Here is an 18,248-nt window from a genome sequence, read left to right as displayed (position 1 = left end):
AAACAAAAAAATTTACTGTGAACGTGACATAGTTTTTCTTTTTCTCATTTAACGTAAAACAAAAAACAAAAAAACAGGATCCCACTGTGTGGCTCTGACTAGCCTGGAACTTTCCATGTGGATCTGGCTGGTCTCACCTCAGAGACAGACCATCCTGCTGCTGCATCCTGCACAGAGTGTGTCTTCATACCCTGTTTTGTTTTGGCTGCTCCTCATTAGAAACAAATAGCATTTTATATAGTGATTTTTCTAATTAAAACTTGTTTTGTTGAGATAAGTTCTCCTATCTAAGCCTAGGCTGGTCTCTAACTCATGATTCTCGTGCCTTGGCTTAAAATGAAACTTCTTTATTCACAATTATGTATAAAAGGAGGTGAGGGGTCTGCAGAGGCCAGAGGTGATGGATACCTCGGCTGGAGTTACGGTTGTGACTCAGGCAGCTGTGAGCACCAGGCGTAGGTTCTGGATCATAATTCAGGTCCTCTGCAAGAGCTGTCTCTTCAGTCCATACTGTTTTAAGAATGCAATCGTGGAGCCAGTGAAATGAATGACTTGTCAGGTTTGGAGGTCCCTGCCAGCAAGGTAGGTGGGTGCCTAACAACTTGAGTTCAGTCCCCAGGACCTGCACAGTAGAAGGAGAAAACCCCCATGGTTGTTTTCTAACCTACACACACACACACGCACTCACACACACACACGCACTCACACATGTAAATAAATGAAAAATAATTTAAAGGAGGCGTCATAATCCCTTATTAGACTATGAGAGAAGTAGACACCATTATAATCGCCAAATATGGAAAAACAAATGTCCAAACCTGCCAAACAATCAGAGTCACAAGTGGCTGCCCAGCCGCTGCCCCGTCCTCCATAACAGGGTTCTCAGCTGGACAAAACCACCCAGAAACAACATCACCTTTCCTGGTGAGCTCATAGTAACACAGACGATCTGTCTGCCTTTCAGGTACTGGGCCCTAACAAAAAGATCATGTTGTCCGTTCCTTCCTCTTTTGCTGATGGCTGAAGGAGGACTGTGGTGACCAACCATTGGACCACCAGTTGTGAGTCAGATTCAAGGACTGGGAAGGAACAGGACAGCAAGAGCCTGGTCCTTGGCAACCTAGTGAATGACAGCTAGAATTCAGACTACGAGAACACATGGAGACCAGTGTCTTAGTGTCTGTTGTTTGTCACATGCCCCACACCTATGATCCAGTGAGGACCGTAAGTAAGATGGTTTTCAGTCAGTAGCAAATAACTGTTCTACAGGGCATCACCAGCAGAGCCAGACTGTGACTGAACACTTAAAAGCTGGTGTCACTATTACTTAAGACACATCTCTAACAAACCTCACAGCTAATCAGTGTATATAAATGGAATCTTGACTAGTCTGAAATTAATAAGGTAAATATGGTGTGTGTGTGTGTGAGGATGTATGTGTGCATGTGTGTGCACACACATGTGTGCCCCAGCATGTAGGTGGCAGTGAGGAGAGACAGCTGTGTGGCGTTCATTCCTCTCCATCCACCTTTACAGGGGTTGAGGAATCAAACTCAGATTATCAGGCTTGAGATCTGCTGAGCCCCCTCAAACACCCTCAGAACAGCCTTTCTGAATGTCACCTTGTTATCATCACAGCCCACTTAATATGGTTAGCTCCCACCTCAAACTATCATCAAGATAAACTACAGTTAAAACAGATATGTGACGATTTCTAATTCCTGCTTCGCTAGATGCTGAAGGACTGGAGCCTGAAAACCAGTGAGGTGTGAGCAGGTTTTCAGATGAAGAGCCTAATTTAGAGCCTGCTGCACTAGAACAGTTAATAATACTAAGAAATCCCCAAATTTGGGCCAAATTAACTCTGCTAGTAAGGTTTATGCTCAATAACACTTCAGTGTAAGATTTTTCTCACTAAGACCCTCCCCATGGCTGCAAGCTCTTAATATTACTAGGCAAGGGGTGGACAGATGGTACGGTGGTTAAAAGCATTTTCGGCTCTTGCATAAGACCCAGGTTAAATTCCCAGCACCAACATGGTAGCTCATAACCTTCTATAACTCCAGTTCCAGAGGATCTGACATCCTCTTCTGGGCTCCCTGGGAACCAGGCATGCACATGGTACACAGACAGACATAAAATATCAGCAAAACATTCACATAAAATTTTTAAAAATTAGAAACAATCCTACTAAGTTTATGGCTTATAAACAGAATGTTTTCCAAAAAGACTGATTTGTGAAACGTGCAGGTCCAGGTTCTGTCCTTTGACTTTGGGACAGTCTCATACTCAGGCTGGCCTTGAACTCCTCGTCCTGCTTCAGCCTCTCAGGGGTGGAATAGCAGACTTGTACCACTGCAGGGGCCTGAGACAATCCAAGACCTGATGGTCACAAATCACTCAGGAGGCATGCCTCTGGTGGTTCCATTAGCATTCTTCCTTCCTGCCCCCCTTCCCCTGTGGTATGAAGGAGTGAACTTGAACCCTGCATGCCAGGCAACTGTTCTACTTCTGAGTGACAACTCCCACCTTGAGTTGTGCTTCTGCTTGGTTTGTTTTCTAAGTTTGTTAAAATTTAGGAACCTTAAAAAAGGAAAAGGAACCTTTATGTGTCTCACAAACTATTAACACGGTTAAGTGAGCTCACATGTAAAGAGCTCCCAGAGAAGTGATTAATTCACCTCAACAATAAACCTTGCCTACCCTCTTCTCACTAAGTAAGAAACACCAAAAACTCAAAGGGAAAAGCTACACATGAGAGAGTTCTGATGTGGGCTGTATCCCCCCATCAGTGAATGATGTTTATGTTAAAATACCTCCTTGGAAAATAAACACATTCACATTAAGATTTATACCTGTGTTTATGGGAAAGATATTTGGAAATACAAAAGTGAAAGCATTCCAAATGCCCATCAACTGCTGAGAGGACAAAACAAAAGGTGGCATAGCAATACAGTGGGGTACCCTCCAGTGAAGGTGGCATACAGTACAGTGGGGTACCCTCCAGTGAAGGTGGCAGACAGTACAGTGGGGTACCCTCCAGTGAAGGTGGCAGACAGTACAGTGGGGTACCCTCCAGTGAAGGTGGCAGACAGTACAGTGGGGTACCCTCCAGTGAAGGTGGCATACAGTACAGTGGGGTACCCTCCAGTGAAGGTGGCAGACAGTACAGTGGGGTACCCTCCAGTGAAGGTGGCAGACAGTACAGTGGGGTACCCTCCAGTGAAGGTGGCAGACAGTACAGTGGGGTACCCTCCAGTGAAGGTGGCAGACAGTACAGTGGGGTACCCTCCAGTGAAGGTGGCAGACAGTACAGTGGGGTACCCTCCAGTGAAGGTGGCAGACAGTACAGTGGGGTACCCTCCAGTGAAGGTGGCAGACAGTACAGTGGGGTACCCTCCAGTGATAAACGTGTAAGATGCAGCGGCTCCCACCTTTAATCCCAGCAACTGGGAGGCTGAGGCAAGCAGATCTCTGAGTTCAAGTCCAGCCTAATTTGCAGAGTGAGTTCTAGGGCTACACAATGAAAAACTGTCTTGGAAGAAAAAAAATGGAGGGGAGAGGAAGAGGGGGAAGAAGAGGAAAGGAAAGAGGAGAAGGACAAGGAAGAGAAGCAAGAGGAAGAAGAGGAGAGGGAGGAAGAAAAGAAGGGAGAAGGAGAGTGCATTTACAAAAGACTGCATGTTGTATGGTGCCATTAACGTCAGAATACAGAAAAGTCTCAGAGGCAGAAAATAAACTAGGGCTGCCAAGAGCAGAAAGTGAGAGGAATACAGTCTCTTTGGTGTCACTGAAAACTTCTCTAAGGGCTAGAGAGATGGCTCAACAGTTAAGAGCACTTGTTAGTCTTCCAGAGGACCCAAATTGAATTCCTAACACATATGTGGTAGATGACAATAGTCTGTGAATTCCACTTCCGGAAGATCCAATGCCCGTTCCAGGTCTCCACAGGCACCGTGGTGCACATATACACATGCAGGCAAAACATTCCGAAGGAAGGAGGGGAAAGAACTGGAGGGGAGGACAGGGGAGGGGAAGGCAGGGGAGGGGAGGAAAAAAGAAAGAAGGAAATCTTTCTAGTAACAATCAGTGCTGGTTAATCAATACTGTAAGATTATAATGAATTATATCCTTTAAGTGAGTAAATTATAAAAAAAAAACCCAAATTACAAAAAACCCTCACTGGACCTAAACACAGTCAAATCACAGCTGCTCAAGATAGTCTCAGTCTGACAAACAGCCACAGCAGTGGGCAGGGCACACACATGGGTGCCACATGAAGTGAGTCTCATTGCTGATGCCCTGCAGTGATGCCACCTAGTGCCACCCTATAGTGAGCTGGGAAAGTCACGCTGAGGACTTTATTTTTCTTAGATTTATTTATTTTATGTATATGAGTACACTGTAGCTGTCTTCAGACACACCAGAAGAGGGCATCAGATCTCATTACAGATGGTTGTGAGCCACCATGTGGTTGCTGGGAATTGAACTCAGGACCTCTGGAAGAGCAGCCAGTGCTCTTAACCACTGAGCCATCTCTCCAGCCCTTAATTCATGATTTTAAAACCAGAGAACCTTTGTAAACTTGATCATATTCCAGACAATAAAGCAAGTTATAAACATGTCCACGAAGAGCTGGGGATATAAAGCTCAGGGTTGTGTGCCTGCCTACCCAGCACACACAAGGCCCAGGGTCCATCTCAGTGCTGCTAAGAAGCCTTCAATGCAGTGGTCACATGGTTCGTATATGAATGGCAGTGACCAGTCTAGGTAGTAATCTAACTTGTTTTTGGAAGTAGGGTGGTGGTTTCAAGACAGGGTTTCTCTGCACAGCCCTGCCTGTCCTGGAACTCACTATGTAGACCAGGTTGGCCTCAAACTCATAGAGATCTGCCTGCCTCTGTTGGGATTAAAGGCTTGGGCCACTATGGGATACCACCTGGCTTAAGGTAACTTCTTTAAAGGCCACCATAAAAGTCTAGTTGATGCATTTACTCCACATGCACACAAAGATGTTACTTCCACTGTGAGTTCATAGGAAAACGAAGGAGGTTGTGTGTGTGCAGATTGGTGTTTCTTATTATAGTGAATTCAGTTCCTCAAACTGTATCAACCATACTTGGAAACAATAAGGAGTATGTTGGGGATTGGTTCTAATGCTTTGTCTTAATTCAGCTCCCAAAGTCACACGGGAATCTGCATGTCCAGATGTAGAGGGTCCCTGTCCCCAGTTGGTTTCTGATTAATCAATAGTCAACGGCCAGTGGCTGGGCAGGATGAAAAAGGTGGGACTTTTAGGATTCTTGGGTGAGAAATACAGAGAAGGAACAGAATCACTCTGATGAAGAAGCAGAGAGGTCAGACTTAAGAGCTGCAGGAGAGAAATCCAGCAATGTAGGTGCAAAGGGAAAGTGGCCCCATGAGAGGGCTGCCTAGAAGGAAAGAGGGCGGCAAAGAGAAAATATAGATTTAGAAAGTGTTACCTCAGAATACTGGAGGGGAGTGTATGCTGACCATGGGGATTTTTGGAAGTGTCCAGTCATTGAGCTAGTTAAGGCAGATTAAATGTGTGTGTGTGTGTGTGTGTGTGTGTGTGTGTGTGTGTGTGTGTGTGTGTGTCTTTCAGACAGAGCCACACACCAGGAGCATAGAGTAGACCCTTTAACAATTCACCACTACAGGGGTATGCTTATTTAAATGATCCACAGACTAAATCATCTTCTATAGCAAACAATTAATGTCTAACTTGTCTAATTTAACTTTTCCAAAAGCTATTCTGTATTTATGTAATATTCAAGGCACTTTACTAGCTGGGAAAAGCAATCCATCGAGAGCCTGAAGAGTTACAACAATGCAAAGGAAAGAATTCAGGGTCTGCTCAGTGCCAAGATCAACATCTTTCCCAAAGTGTTATTCTAAATCTGCAAGCCAAGGTCTGAAGTCAGGCCAGGCTTAATCATCCATTTTGAATTTCTCCTTGAACTGTGAGTCCTGAGGAAAAAATCCTCCAGTGGATCTGGTGGCCTCAAAGTATGGACTTCAACAGCCCGCGGCAATCAAAGAGCTTCAAATTCCAAGAGGCAGGGCTAGGAGTGCAGCTCAGACGACAGAGTTCCTGTCCCGCGTGCACAAAGCTTGGTCTCCAGCACCACACAGAACTGGGCTGGGAGACACACACCTGTAGCTCTGCACTCAGGAGGCAGAGGCAAGCAGTCAGAAGTCCACAGTCACCCTCAGTTACACAGCAGGTCCAGCCAAAACTGACACGAGACAGTTTTAGTCTAAAAGGCAGCCATCTTTCTCATGCTGAGGTCAAGTCATTACCTCTCTGTTTCCCAAGCCAACTTCTTTTTTTTTTTTCCTTTTTTTTTCGGAGCTGGGGACCGAACCCAGGGCCTTGCGCTTGCTAGGCAAGTGCTCTACCACTGAGCTAAATCCCCAACCCCCCCAAGCCAACTTCTTGAAATGAACCGAACCCTCTCTAGAATACTCAATCCCAGACAACTTACTGTCTGTTTCTCCACTGTGCAACTGTCTCTTTCCCACTCGCTCCAGCCATGCAGAATGTTCTTTCCAGACTCACATAGTCTTGGCTAAGTTATAAAAAGGCCTGACCTTGCCTAGTTTTCTCTTTTAAATTGATAGCTCTTTATTTGCTTGAGAAAAAGTTATGTGCAAATACTAAATGTTGCTTTAAATTAGATGCTGTTTACATTGCCAAGATGCGTGCATACACAGTAGAGGGAGAGGGCAGAAGGAAGAGAGTGCTAGCATCTGAATGACAGGGTGTTCCTGCACACGTGTGTGAGTGTCTTCAGTGGTGCACCACATTGCTTGTGAGTACACAGAACAAGCTCTCCCAGAGGACTCCCTCTGTTCACTAAGCCTGAAATTTCAAACACATGAATCTGCTCAAAGCTGACAACAGAGATCTCCTCAATGCCAAGCGTTCCTTTGTGATCCAGCCATGAGTGGCTCATAGGACAGAAGGGCTGTTTGCTCTCTTGTGACAGGAGCAGACGGTTGGATTCTATCTTGAAGAATGAATGACAGCCACAGCATACTGGGGCAAGACAGACACAACAGGGAAGACGCATGGGTGAAAGCCTGTCACCAAAGGCACATGCAGAGAGACTGAGTCTTCAGAGAAGGGACAGCAGCCAGGGAAGCCTGAAGTGGACAAGACAGGTTAAATACAAAGAGGCGTCAAGATGGCAGACAGACACTATGATGGCCACCATGAGTTAAAGGGGGCGTGGGGAGCAGTGGCTAAACTGCTAAAATATTATAGAAATAATAAAATACTTTATGCTTGCAGAAATATTTCAGGGAAGAGATTGGCAAAGGACTACAGGTATAATAGGTAAAATACACAAAATGAAGGTAGAGAACACTAAGAGAAAAGGAGGGGTGGGAGGCACAAGGTACTGGACTCTACATCAGAGAACTAGCCTGGAGCACTGTAGAGGGATTTGAATCCGGCAACATGGCTACTCTGGCTGGAATACAGACATGACCTTAACACGCATCTTTAATCTCAAACAATGAATGTAAAGTTAAGTTTGTAAAAGGAAGCACCCATGTTTGAAAGTGATGTCTAATTAAGTGGCAGACAAAGTGACAAGTCAGAGAAAGATTTAACAGAACACAGTATGCCCAACTCCCATGAGAACAGACAGGAAAGGGAAGCCACTCGAAGGAGCAGTGCAGCGAGATAAGGCAGTTTTACCGGGATAGTTACAGAGAGAGAGGTCGCAAAGAGAGAACCAGCTAGACACAGGTGAAGACAGAAGGAGCCTGAAGATTAGAACAGATCGCCAGAGTTAGTATGAAGCAAAGCAAAACAATTCAATCAGAAGCGGAAAGAAGCCAGATTGAATCAGTCAGCTTGGACAGGAATTTGATCGAGAATAGTGGAGTTGAACCAGCCAATCAGAGACCAGAAAGAAGAAAGGGTACATTTATTTAGCAGTAAGTCTCAGAGGCTGTAAACATTCTAGGCCCATATTAGATTGTAGAGAGGCTAGAAGGTCCCAGGTTAGCAGAGCCTCAGAGATGACAATTACATCAGACAAATAAAAGATGCTGTTACACTGCACAGAACGGAGAGCTAGGCTAGAGCACTAAGAAAGAGCTAGGCTGGAGCACTGAGGGAGAGCTAGGCTGGAGCACTGAGGAGAGCTAGGCTGCAGCACTGAGGAAAAATGGCATTTCTATGAAGAATAACAACCAACTAACTCTAGAATTAATCAATACTGTTAATAATTAAAACACTAAGTTCTCAGAAAATATTTTCTCTTTATCTGCATCTGACAAGGACCGGATTTGGAAATCATTTGCATCATCAAAGGATGTGTGATTTTAGCAATTTATAAATTTGGAGGACAGAGGTGTGTTTAATTCAAACATGTGATTTCTGCTTTACTTGCCTAACACCCTGAATGAATAAATATTATTTACTAATCATCCTGAAAACACTTTCTGGTTCTGAGATCTGACAGCACCTCCTGGACACCTGACTTAACGTTTTCCTTCTGTGGCTCAGCTGGGCTGCAGGAGGTAGAGCAGCGGAGTGTGGGTGCCAAGTCCTTCCAGGGCAGCTACCACAGAAGACTGCAACCTCACACAAGACAGACCGTCCTGGTACACAGTGTTGGCCATGACTGTCACTGACTGATGCGACCAGCGGCCCCTTCTCCTTAGGAAGCTGCAGATGTATCTCATGCACTACGTGGACACGTGGATGAAGAGTAAAATCCCAACATGCCCTCAAGACAGACAACTGTGCACTGCCCAAGAATCCTTATTTAGCTGGGTTTTGTTTAGTTGTCTGTTTGTTTGTTTCATTGTTCTTATTATTTAAAGCAGACTTCCTCCACGGCCAGGCTGTCCTTGAACTCACAATTCTCCTGCCTCAGCCTTATAGGTACGTATACACCTGGACATTAAGGGACACTGGGGAGTACGTAGCTCAGCAGCAGAGCACTAGCCCAGCATGTTCAGGGTTGGGAGAAGGGAGGGGAGGGAAGGCAGAAAGGGACAGGGGAGGAGGGAGAAGGGAGGAGAGGCAGAAACAGACAAGAGGAGGAGGGAGAGAGACTCATGAGAAATCACTTGAGTGAAGCCATCTTCTACAGAAACACTCACTTCATGCGATCACTGGGAGGCAGAAAATTGCACTTGCCCAATGTGCTGATGAAGCAGAAATACAGAAATATCCTGCTAGCAGCTCATTCCCATCATCACTCAAGTGGTTGAGGCAGGAGGATGGTAGACTCAAGAACAGGCTGGGCTACAATATAAAGTTCTAAGCCCCCTGAGATGGATTCATAATAAGACAAACAAAGCAAAGCAAAGTGAAGCAGAAAAGAAGATGAAAACACCAAAAGCAATGAAATGGTCGGCTAACCCTGTTCACGACCTCACTGTTCCTGAGTGAAAGAGCAAACAAAGAGGGACAGACTCCCAGGTCAGGGAGGGGCCCGTTCATCCGTTCATTCGCTCGTTCGTTCGTTTGTTTGTTTGTTGGAGACAGGGTTCTCTGTGTAGCCCTGGCTGTCTAGGAACTCACTTGGTTGACCAGGCTGGCTTCCAAAGCAGAGGTCCACCGCCTCTACAGAGTGCTGGAATTAAAGGCACGCATCACCACCGCCTGGCACGAGATGATCAGTATAGATGATACAAGGGAGAAAGCAGGCAGAGGGAAGGGTCCGGGATCAACACAGCAACTGACTAAGCCATACCATGAGAGGAGAGCAAGAGAGAACTGCTGACCAAGAGACCAGTGTAGCCAAAATGACTGAGTTACAAAGGGATCAGGCTTCGGGAAGGGAACCGAAGCCCAACCCCTAGGAGGGAGGTGTTTGGAAAAGAGGCGGGGTAAGAAGTGCTGAAAGGAGTCACAGGTACTGGGTGAGACCTGTTCTAGGTTTTGTTTTGGGCTTTTTTTTTTTTTTTTTTTAAGACCTAACATTCAATTTCAAATATTTTCCTTATGAGAATTCTTTTTTTTTTTTTTTTTCGGAGCTGGGGACCGAACCCAGGGCCTTGCGCTTCCTAGGTAAGCGCTCTACCACTGAGCTAAATCCCCAGCCCCTGAGAATTCTTTAACTACAGATTTAAGTGCATAAAGACTGAAAAGATAGGGCTGGAGAGATGGTTCAATGGTTAAGAGCACTTGTCTGCTCTTCCAGAGGCCCTGAGTTCAATTCCCAGCAACCAAATGGTGGCTCACGACCATCTGTAATGAGATCTGATGCCCTCTTCTGACAGAGCACTCTCATTCTCATATTCACACACACACACACACACACACACACACACACACACACACACACACACACACACACACACAAGAGGTTGGTCTTCATGTGGGTCCCCTATCAGCTGGAGCAGGGAATTACCCTGACTCTGTTACCAACCTATGGATCCTGTTCCCTTAACTGGGCTATTGTATCTGCCTCAGTGGGGAAAGATGTGCCTATTCCTGAAGATCTTGAGGTGCTGAGGGACACTGGTACCAGGGGTGGGAGGGTGAAGGGGTGAGGACAACCTCTCCTCTCAGAGGTGAAGGGGATGGGAGTAGGGGAGGGACCTCTGAAGGGGGACTGCGATTGGGACATAAATAAATTAGCGGGAAAAGGTTTAAAACCTAATTATAAAAGAGCTCTAATATTAAAAAATTCTAGTGTTTAGACAAAATTAGAGTCAGCTCTCATTACACAAAGTCAGTCTGTGTTGTCTATGACTCAGTCAAGGACAGAGCAGGGCAGGTAAGTGAGGAACCAGCAGGACAGGTAGGTGAGCCACCCTCAGTGCCTGCTATAGGTTGGTTCCTTGAAATACCCTCCCTTGAAGCTCCCACAGAGCCAGACAGCATGGTCCCAACACACCCACTGATTCACAAGAATAACGCTCTTTTACATGAGAAGGCTACAGCACCACCCACTTGTGTTATATTAAGGTAACACTCATTTTTAACCTTTTCCCTTGGTAATCAGAACACTCAAGTGCTGTCTGCAGGCACAACAGATAGGAGAATCACTTACATGAAGCACTGTAATGCTGACAAAGAATCCAAACACTTCAACATAAGACATCAAGTTTTCAATGCCTTTGCCTAAACTCAAACAATGTGTTCACCTTAAGTGATGTGATGCAGCCTTTTTTCGACACTGATATACAGACTCCACAGAGAAGGAGAGTAGGGCTGGGAGTGCAACTGAGAAGACAGGATTCACAAGAAGACAGCGCCTCTGTAGTGAAAAGCTAGCTTAATTTTTAAAATATGTCAGTAGGGGCTGGAGAGATGGCTCAGCCGTTAAAGGCTAGGCTCACAAGCAAATATATAAAATATGTCAGTAGAAGTACAAACACCCAAGGGTGATAATGGTGGTGGTGGTGGCAGTGGTGATGGTGGTGGTGGTGATTTGTGTGTGTGCATGTGTGAACCAGAAGAGGATATGGGATACCCTGGAGTTGTAGTTACAACTCACCACAAGGTGACTCACAACAGTTTGTAACTCCAGTGCTAGGAGACGCATTGCTGCCCATACCAGGCATGGGCATGATACACAGACATACATGCAGGCATAAGAACAAAAATATAAAAATAAAGAAATGCAACTTAAAAATATTTTCAACTTTTTTATTTGTTTTGTTTTTTAAGTAAATGAGCCAATTGGGCAGTGGTGGCGCACACCTTTAGCCCCAGCATTAGGGGTTAAACCCCAGCAGCGTCAGGCTGATCTCTGAGTTTAAGGCCGGTCTGGTTCACAGAGTGAGTCCAGGACAACCAGGACTGTTACACAGAGAAACCCTATCTTGAAAAACAAACAAACAAATAAAAATAAAGACTATAAAATTCAAAAACGAAGGAAAGAGAGTAACTGAGGAATCACCTAATGCTCATCTTGGCCCACACAAATACACACACACACACACACACACACACACACACAAATACACACAAATACACACACAAATACACACACACACAAATACACACACACACACACACACACACACACACACACACTTCTTTTAAAAGATTTCAAAAACTGGAAAGTACAGAGAACAGACAGAAGGCCAAATAATAAGAACACAATGTCACGTCAGTTTCTCTAGTGAGCAGACACCAGGAGCACCGGAAAGCATGAAAATACTCAGCTGCTTTAAATTCATTAAAGAAAAGAGAACCAGGGAGTTGGTGGAACAGCTCAGTGAGTAAAGGTGCCTGCCACAAAGCCTGGTGACCTGAGTCTGATCCCCAGACCCCATGTGTTCAAAGGAAAGAGAAAACTCCAAGTCACCTGCATGGTGACACTCACATGACCACATGTATACACACACTCATACTCACAGGGCTTTGTGTGTCTAGATGAACGAATTATGTCCTATCGATTGGTTGTGAGTTAATTGTGTGGAGGTACTGTACACTGAGCATTTAACATCTGGTTGTTGGGTTCCGACTTGCTGAGTCATGACTAACTGGGTTGTTGGAAGCAGAGTCCATGACAGGAAGCCGTGCTAGGCTATAGAATGCTTGGGGCTAGCACAGGAATGCAAAGTGAGTCTCAGGCATGGTAACAACCCACCTAGGGGACAGTGTGTGAAAGTGGCTGACAGAGAAACAGCCAGAGTGCGAGTGCACGGATGTGCACCCCTTTTAATTTTACCGCAACAGAAAATAATTGGGATTTTCAAAGCTAAAGCCAATAAAAACTAAGCCGACTCGCTGGCACAGAGCATGCGTGCATCATCAAACCTGACATGATGGAGGCTGTATGTGGGCACATGCCTGGAATCCTAGGACTCAGGACATGAAGCGCAGGTACTGCAGCAACTAAAAGGCTAACCTGGTCTACACAGAGCATAGGTACTGCAGAAACTTCAAGGATAACCTGGTCTACATGTGGAGTTCCAGAACAGGCAGGTCTACTTAGTGAGATCTTCAAAACACAGCACTGGGGGCTGGAGAGAGAATTCACTGTTAAAGCCCTCAGTCCCTTGCAGAGGACCTGGATTCCTGTCCTGTGCCCACAGTGCTGCTTACAACTATTTGTAACCAACTGCAGAGATCGATCGGACTCCCCTGTGACCTCTGAGGACTCCTACATGCTCACAGTGTACATGCATTTACACACACACACACACACACACACACACACACACACACGTATAAAATATAAACCTTTTTCTTTTTTTTTCTTTTTTCCTTTTTTCTTTTTTTCGGAGCTGGGGACCGAACCCAGGGCCTTTTCTACCACTGAGCTAAATCCCCAAACCCATATAAACCTTTTTCAATCAACATATCAAAACAAAGTCAAATAATGAAAAAAGATCAAGAAAAGAGCCAGGGTCAAAGTGTCAAGAAACGAGCAAGTTTGCAGCCTGAAGTGCATTAGAAGTTGCTCCTCGGGGGTTGGGGATTTAGCTCAGTGGTAGAGCGCTTGCCTAGCAAGTGCAAGGCCCTGGGTTCGGTTGCTCCTCAACCCTCTCCCAGCCTTCCAGGCTCCTCCCCACTACTCTAAGCCCCTCTATTCAGTCTGAGGCAAAAATAGGTTCTGTTTGTTTGCTTGTTGATTGGTTTTTGTTAAACAATGTAAGTCTTGTCTTGTGTGAATGTTCAACTCCTTCGAGACTTCTTTAATATCTTGTGAAATCAGGACTGGGGCATTCCCAGCAGAGGCCAGAGATCGTCCTGACACTAACCTTCTCCTGTTCCTTGAGGAAGATCAAAGACACACAACAGTCAGTCTCTGGCACCCCTTAGCATGCTGCATACCCCAGCAGCCAGGAAACACGCTTACTGCAGCGCCTCTGCCCGCCAGCCAGCTTCCTTCGCGCATCCACGTTTACCAGTGAAGTCAGTGTTGGGCTCAGAGTAAGCAATCAATAAATGTTTGGGAAAAAGAAGGTGTGCCAAAGAACAGACTGAGGTGAGATTCACTTGGGAAGACAGATGAGGAAAATGGCTCTTAAGATGGCCACACTCAAAAATACAGAGGTCCGAACAAACTCATCCACAGACAGCAAGTCCTGAGCTCTAGCACATGACCGATGTTGGTATGAAGGTCCAGTTAGAGCCCAGCACAATGAGGGACAGAGGTGACGCAAGCAGGGCCCTAATGGCTGAGGGGAGTGAGCAGCTGATTATCCATCAAGCAGTCTGAACGTCGGTGAAGGTCTGGCAGAGGCCTCCACCTGCCGCGTGAACAGTGCACGCAGACGAAGCAGGAAGAAAAGCAACCACGAAGCTCCAGCTCCAGCTGGGAAGAGATGAGCAGTGATGGGAGCAGCACACGGCGGGGAGGGAGGGAGAGCTGCGGTGGGAGAGCTGCGGTGGGAGAGCTGCGGTGGGAGAGCTGCGGTGGGAGAGCTGCGGTGGGAGAGCTGCGGTGGGAGAGCTGCGGTGGGAGAGCTGCGGTGGGAGAGCTGCGGTGGGAGAGCTGCGGTGGGAGAGCTGCGGTGGGAGAGCTGCGGTGGGAGAGCTGCGGTGGGAGAGCTGCGGTGGGAGAGCTGCGGTGGGAGAGCTGCGGTGGGAGAGCTGCGGTGGGAGAGCTGCGGGCCAGAGTCCTGGGAAACAGGAACCGCTGGAGGCAAAGCTCAGGCGTCTCACTTCACAAACTATGCACTGGCGTCTCTTTACTGAAGTGAAAACGGACCGGGGAGAACCACAACCCTCCTACACACACATGAAGTCGGGACAGCAGGCCACCGTCACCCACGTGGACTCAGAGCATGGGTGTCAGCTGTGAATATGGGTTTAGAAGTCAGCAACACAAAGACAGTGTAAAAGCCACACGGTCTGGAGAGAGGAGAAACAGAAGAAAGAGGAGATGCTCCAGCCTAGGACAGACAAGCAGAGGCCATCAAGAGAATGAGGAAGGTGTATGTGCGGCAGAAAGAAAAGGCTTCATCAAGTTGATCCTGCTTCAAAGCTGTGCGAGGAGAAGGAACCTACTGAGTGGCTTAATGCAGCAATGCGAACAGAAGTGTGAGCAGAGGCAGCTCTGTGGCTTACACAGCACTTGCCTGGCCGCATGAGGCCCAGGCTCCTGCCTAACACAGACCAAGACTGGAACAGACCACTCTTTGGAAAGACTGTTTTTACTGTGAAGAGGAGAAAAGACTGGGCCACTAACTATAGGAAGAAGCTGACTGAGCAGGGATGACCTTCTGTTAAAGACACATCAGTCAACTTTACCAACAAACAGAAAGAGACAGCAGATGGAGGAAACAGAGAGGAACAAGATGGCAGCAGGACCCTGTGGAGAAGTAGAAGAGCTGAGGCATGGCATGGGCATAGACAAGCCCTTCCTATCCTGTAACCAGCCATGATGCATGAATACATGATAGTGGCATGGCTACCCAAAGTCACGAGGTACCAGGCCAGGAAGATGCCAAGGGTATTCTGGACCCAATGCTATTCTTTCCAGAAGCATGAAGCTGAGCTAACAGTGAAAGAGCAGAGAACACAATGTGAGTCTGATGAAGACAAGCATCACGTAGCTAGCTCTAAAGGTATGAGAAGCCTGTTAGGATTCTAGTTACAACTTCATGGAATTCTAGAAATAACTTCTCTTCAGATATAATAAATAAATTCATACCAAGAATTAGATTTTCATATGTTTATGTGTTTAGAGTGTGTGTGTCTCTGTGTGTGAGTATGTCTGTGTGTGTGTGTGTGTACACGTATGCGTGTCTGTATGTGTGTATGCATGCATATAAGGTATTCATGTGAGAGGTATGTGAGAGTATGCATGTGCACACGTGCAATGAAGCCATAGACTGACACTGGGTGTCTTCCTTGGTCACAATATGTACTGAGGCAGGAGCATGACAATTTGGCTTCTGTAACTAGTCTGCCCTGAACCCCACCTCCTTCTCAGGAGTTCTGGGATTACAGAAGGGTTGCCATGCCAACCTGGATTCTTATTTGGATGCTGGGGATCCAAACTCAGGTACTTTAGACTGCACAGCAAGCATCTTATCCAGTAATTATGCCTTTAACAGCATCTTTGGAAATCTAATTCCAAGAAAAATCCCCTCTCCCAGAAAGAATAATACACACACCCTACACATTCCAAGGTTTGGCTGCTTAATTAGCAATCATCTTTTAGGAAAAACTGACAACAAATTAACCAAGCAGAGAGAATGCAAAGAGGAGACGCGTAGCCACTAACTTTCCATGTTTCTAACAATATACGGATGCCTGTGTTTTAGAATTGCTGAAGATGAGTGCTGAGAAATGACATAATGGTTACAGACTAAGAGCGCTCAGGTTCCCAAAACCCAACCCAGGAAGCTGACAACCACTTATAACTTAGTTCCAGGGGTTCTAATGTCCTCACCTGGCCTGCATGTGTGTGAGTGTGTGCATGTGTGTGTGTGCGTGTGTGTGTGTGTGTGTGTGTGTGTGTGTGTGTGCACCCTGTGTGTGCCAATGCCACTGCACTCACACATACACATAAAATTAAAATAAACTTTAAAAATATGAAATCCAGGGGATGAGGTACATGGGTATTGGTGAGGGGCAGATGAAACGAGATTGGTCCTGTGCTTATAATCATCACTACTGGTGACAGGCACATGCAGTCTTAGTAACTGATCTCCCTGTGTTGAAAATGACCGTAATACAGTAATAGACAAGATTAATCCAGAAGGTTAGAATGTACATATTTATCTTATGCCTCCTGTAAGGTAACACTATAGTTTCGTTCATAAGTTTTTGTTTGCATCCTGAACAACAGCTGAGGATACTGTCCAAAGGAAATTCAGTCCACTTCAAAACTGACGGCCCTTCTCTCCTACTTCAGGACCCACCCTGGTCACTTCTGGCCTGTGGGTGGCACAGTCCCTGAGAGGAGGGACACTCCTGTCTAGCTAAGGAGCCTAGCTAAGAATGAAATGTCCTAGGTGACATTTTGTCAACAGAGAAGAAAAGCAGCAGTTCAAAGGTTTCCATCGTCCCTTTCTGGGTAGATATCTAACCCTCACAGCTCACAAAACCACTGCAACCCAAGCTCAGCATCATTAACCTCCCACAAGGACAATGCAGTCAGAAGGACGGCCCAATAGTAGGAATGGGAGTGACCAACCTTGCAGCCTTGGGCAGGTGAATTTATAGCCAGACACTAAGCTCTGTGGTGAGTATGGGCTGGCGGGAAAGTCAGCACTGAGTAATTCCCCTCTGGGCAGAAGCAGTAGGGCACGGGTTCCACTAGCCTAGTCCTCATCCCTCCCAAGCTCCTTTGCAGACTGCCTCCCTGCTGTGGCTGGTGGTTAACCAGGTGAACTTCACTGCACAGGACCAGAGAGAACCAGCATTCCATTGGCCGTCTGAGAGCAGCTGGTGTGGCCAGGGTGGTCTGACTGGTTTTACTGACGTGACTGGTTACTCCAGGGTGCACATTACTTCTGAAAACAACAAAGAACCTTTTCTTTACAAAGAACCAGTCTTCAGAGTACATCCCATTTTAGCTACAAACTACCAATCTGTTTCAGGGACTCTTGGCCTGGCTAACTCATGAGCATTTCTAGAGAATTTTTAAAAGACAGGGTTGGAACCTAGGAATGTGTATTTATTTTTCAGTCATCAGTTATTAGAAGTTCTTAGGTTTAGAAACTAAAAACCCAGCATGAGGGGCTGGGGATTTAGCTCAGTGGTAGAGTGCTTACCTAGGAAGCGCAAGGCCCTGGGTTCGGTCCCCAGCTCCGGAAAAAAAGAACAAAAAAAAAACAAAAAAACAGCATGACCTAAGGCAAAAATGTGAGCCTTCACTCCTAAGAGGGACCTTTCAAGTCAACTCAATTAAACTGGACATAGTTAAGACATTTTCTCCAAAAATAAGGCCACAATTATAGGTAAGTAAAGTAAAAAAAAGTTTAAAGATATTTATTTTTAAGTGTGTATGCCTTTATTTTAAGTATGTAAAGTGTATCACGTGTGCCTGATGCCCAAGGAAACCAGAAGAGGGCCTGAGATCCCTGGAACTAGGTATGGATGGTTGTGAGTCACCATGTGGATGCTGGGAATTGAGCCCAGGCCCTCAGCAAGAAAGCAAGCGCTCATAACCACTGAGCCATTTTTCCAGCCCCAAATCGAATGTTTTTAAAGGGCTAACAGGCAGGTTTGGTGGTGAGTACCTTTAATCCCAGCCCTTGAGAGACAGAGGCAGGTGGATCTCTGAGCAGAACTAAAATAGAATTTTTCCAAGGTTGGCACCACTGACATTTAGGCCTGT

The 18,248-nt window shown here is 46.1% G+C and overlaps 1 protein-coding gene across 8 annotated transcripts in view; it reads right to left on the bottom strand.

The window, feature by feature from the left end:
* The window catches only part of Dip2b (disco-interacting protein 2 homolog B), a 178,038-nt gene that overhangs the window by 113,588 nt on the left and 46,202 nt on the right, over window positions 1–18,248 (bottom strand). The gene's annotated exons all lie outside the window — the stretch shown is intronic.

Source organism: Rattus norvegicus, chromosome 7, assembly GCF_036323735.1.
Source record: "Rattus norvegicus strain BN/NHsdMcwi chromosome 7, GRCr8, whole genome shotgun sequence".
Classification (NCBI taxonomy): domain Eukaryota; kingdom Metazoa; phylum Chordata; class Mammalia; order Rodentia; family Muridae; genus Rattus; species Rattus norvegicus.
This window is presented reverse-complemented; position numbering and strand designations above follow the sequence as displayed.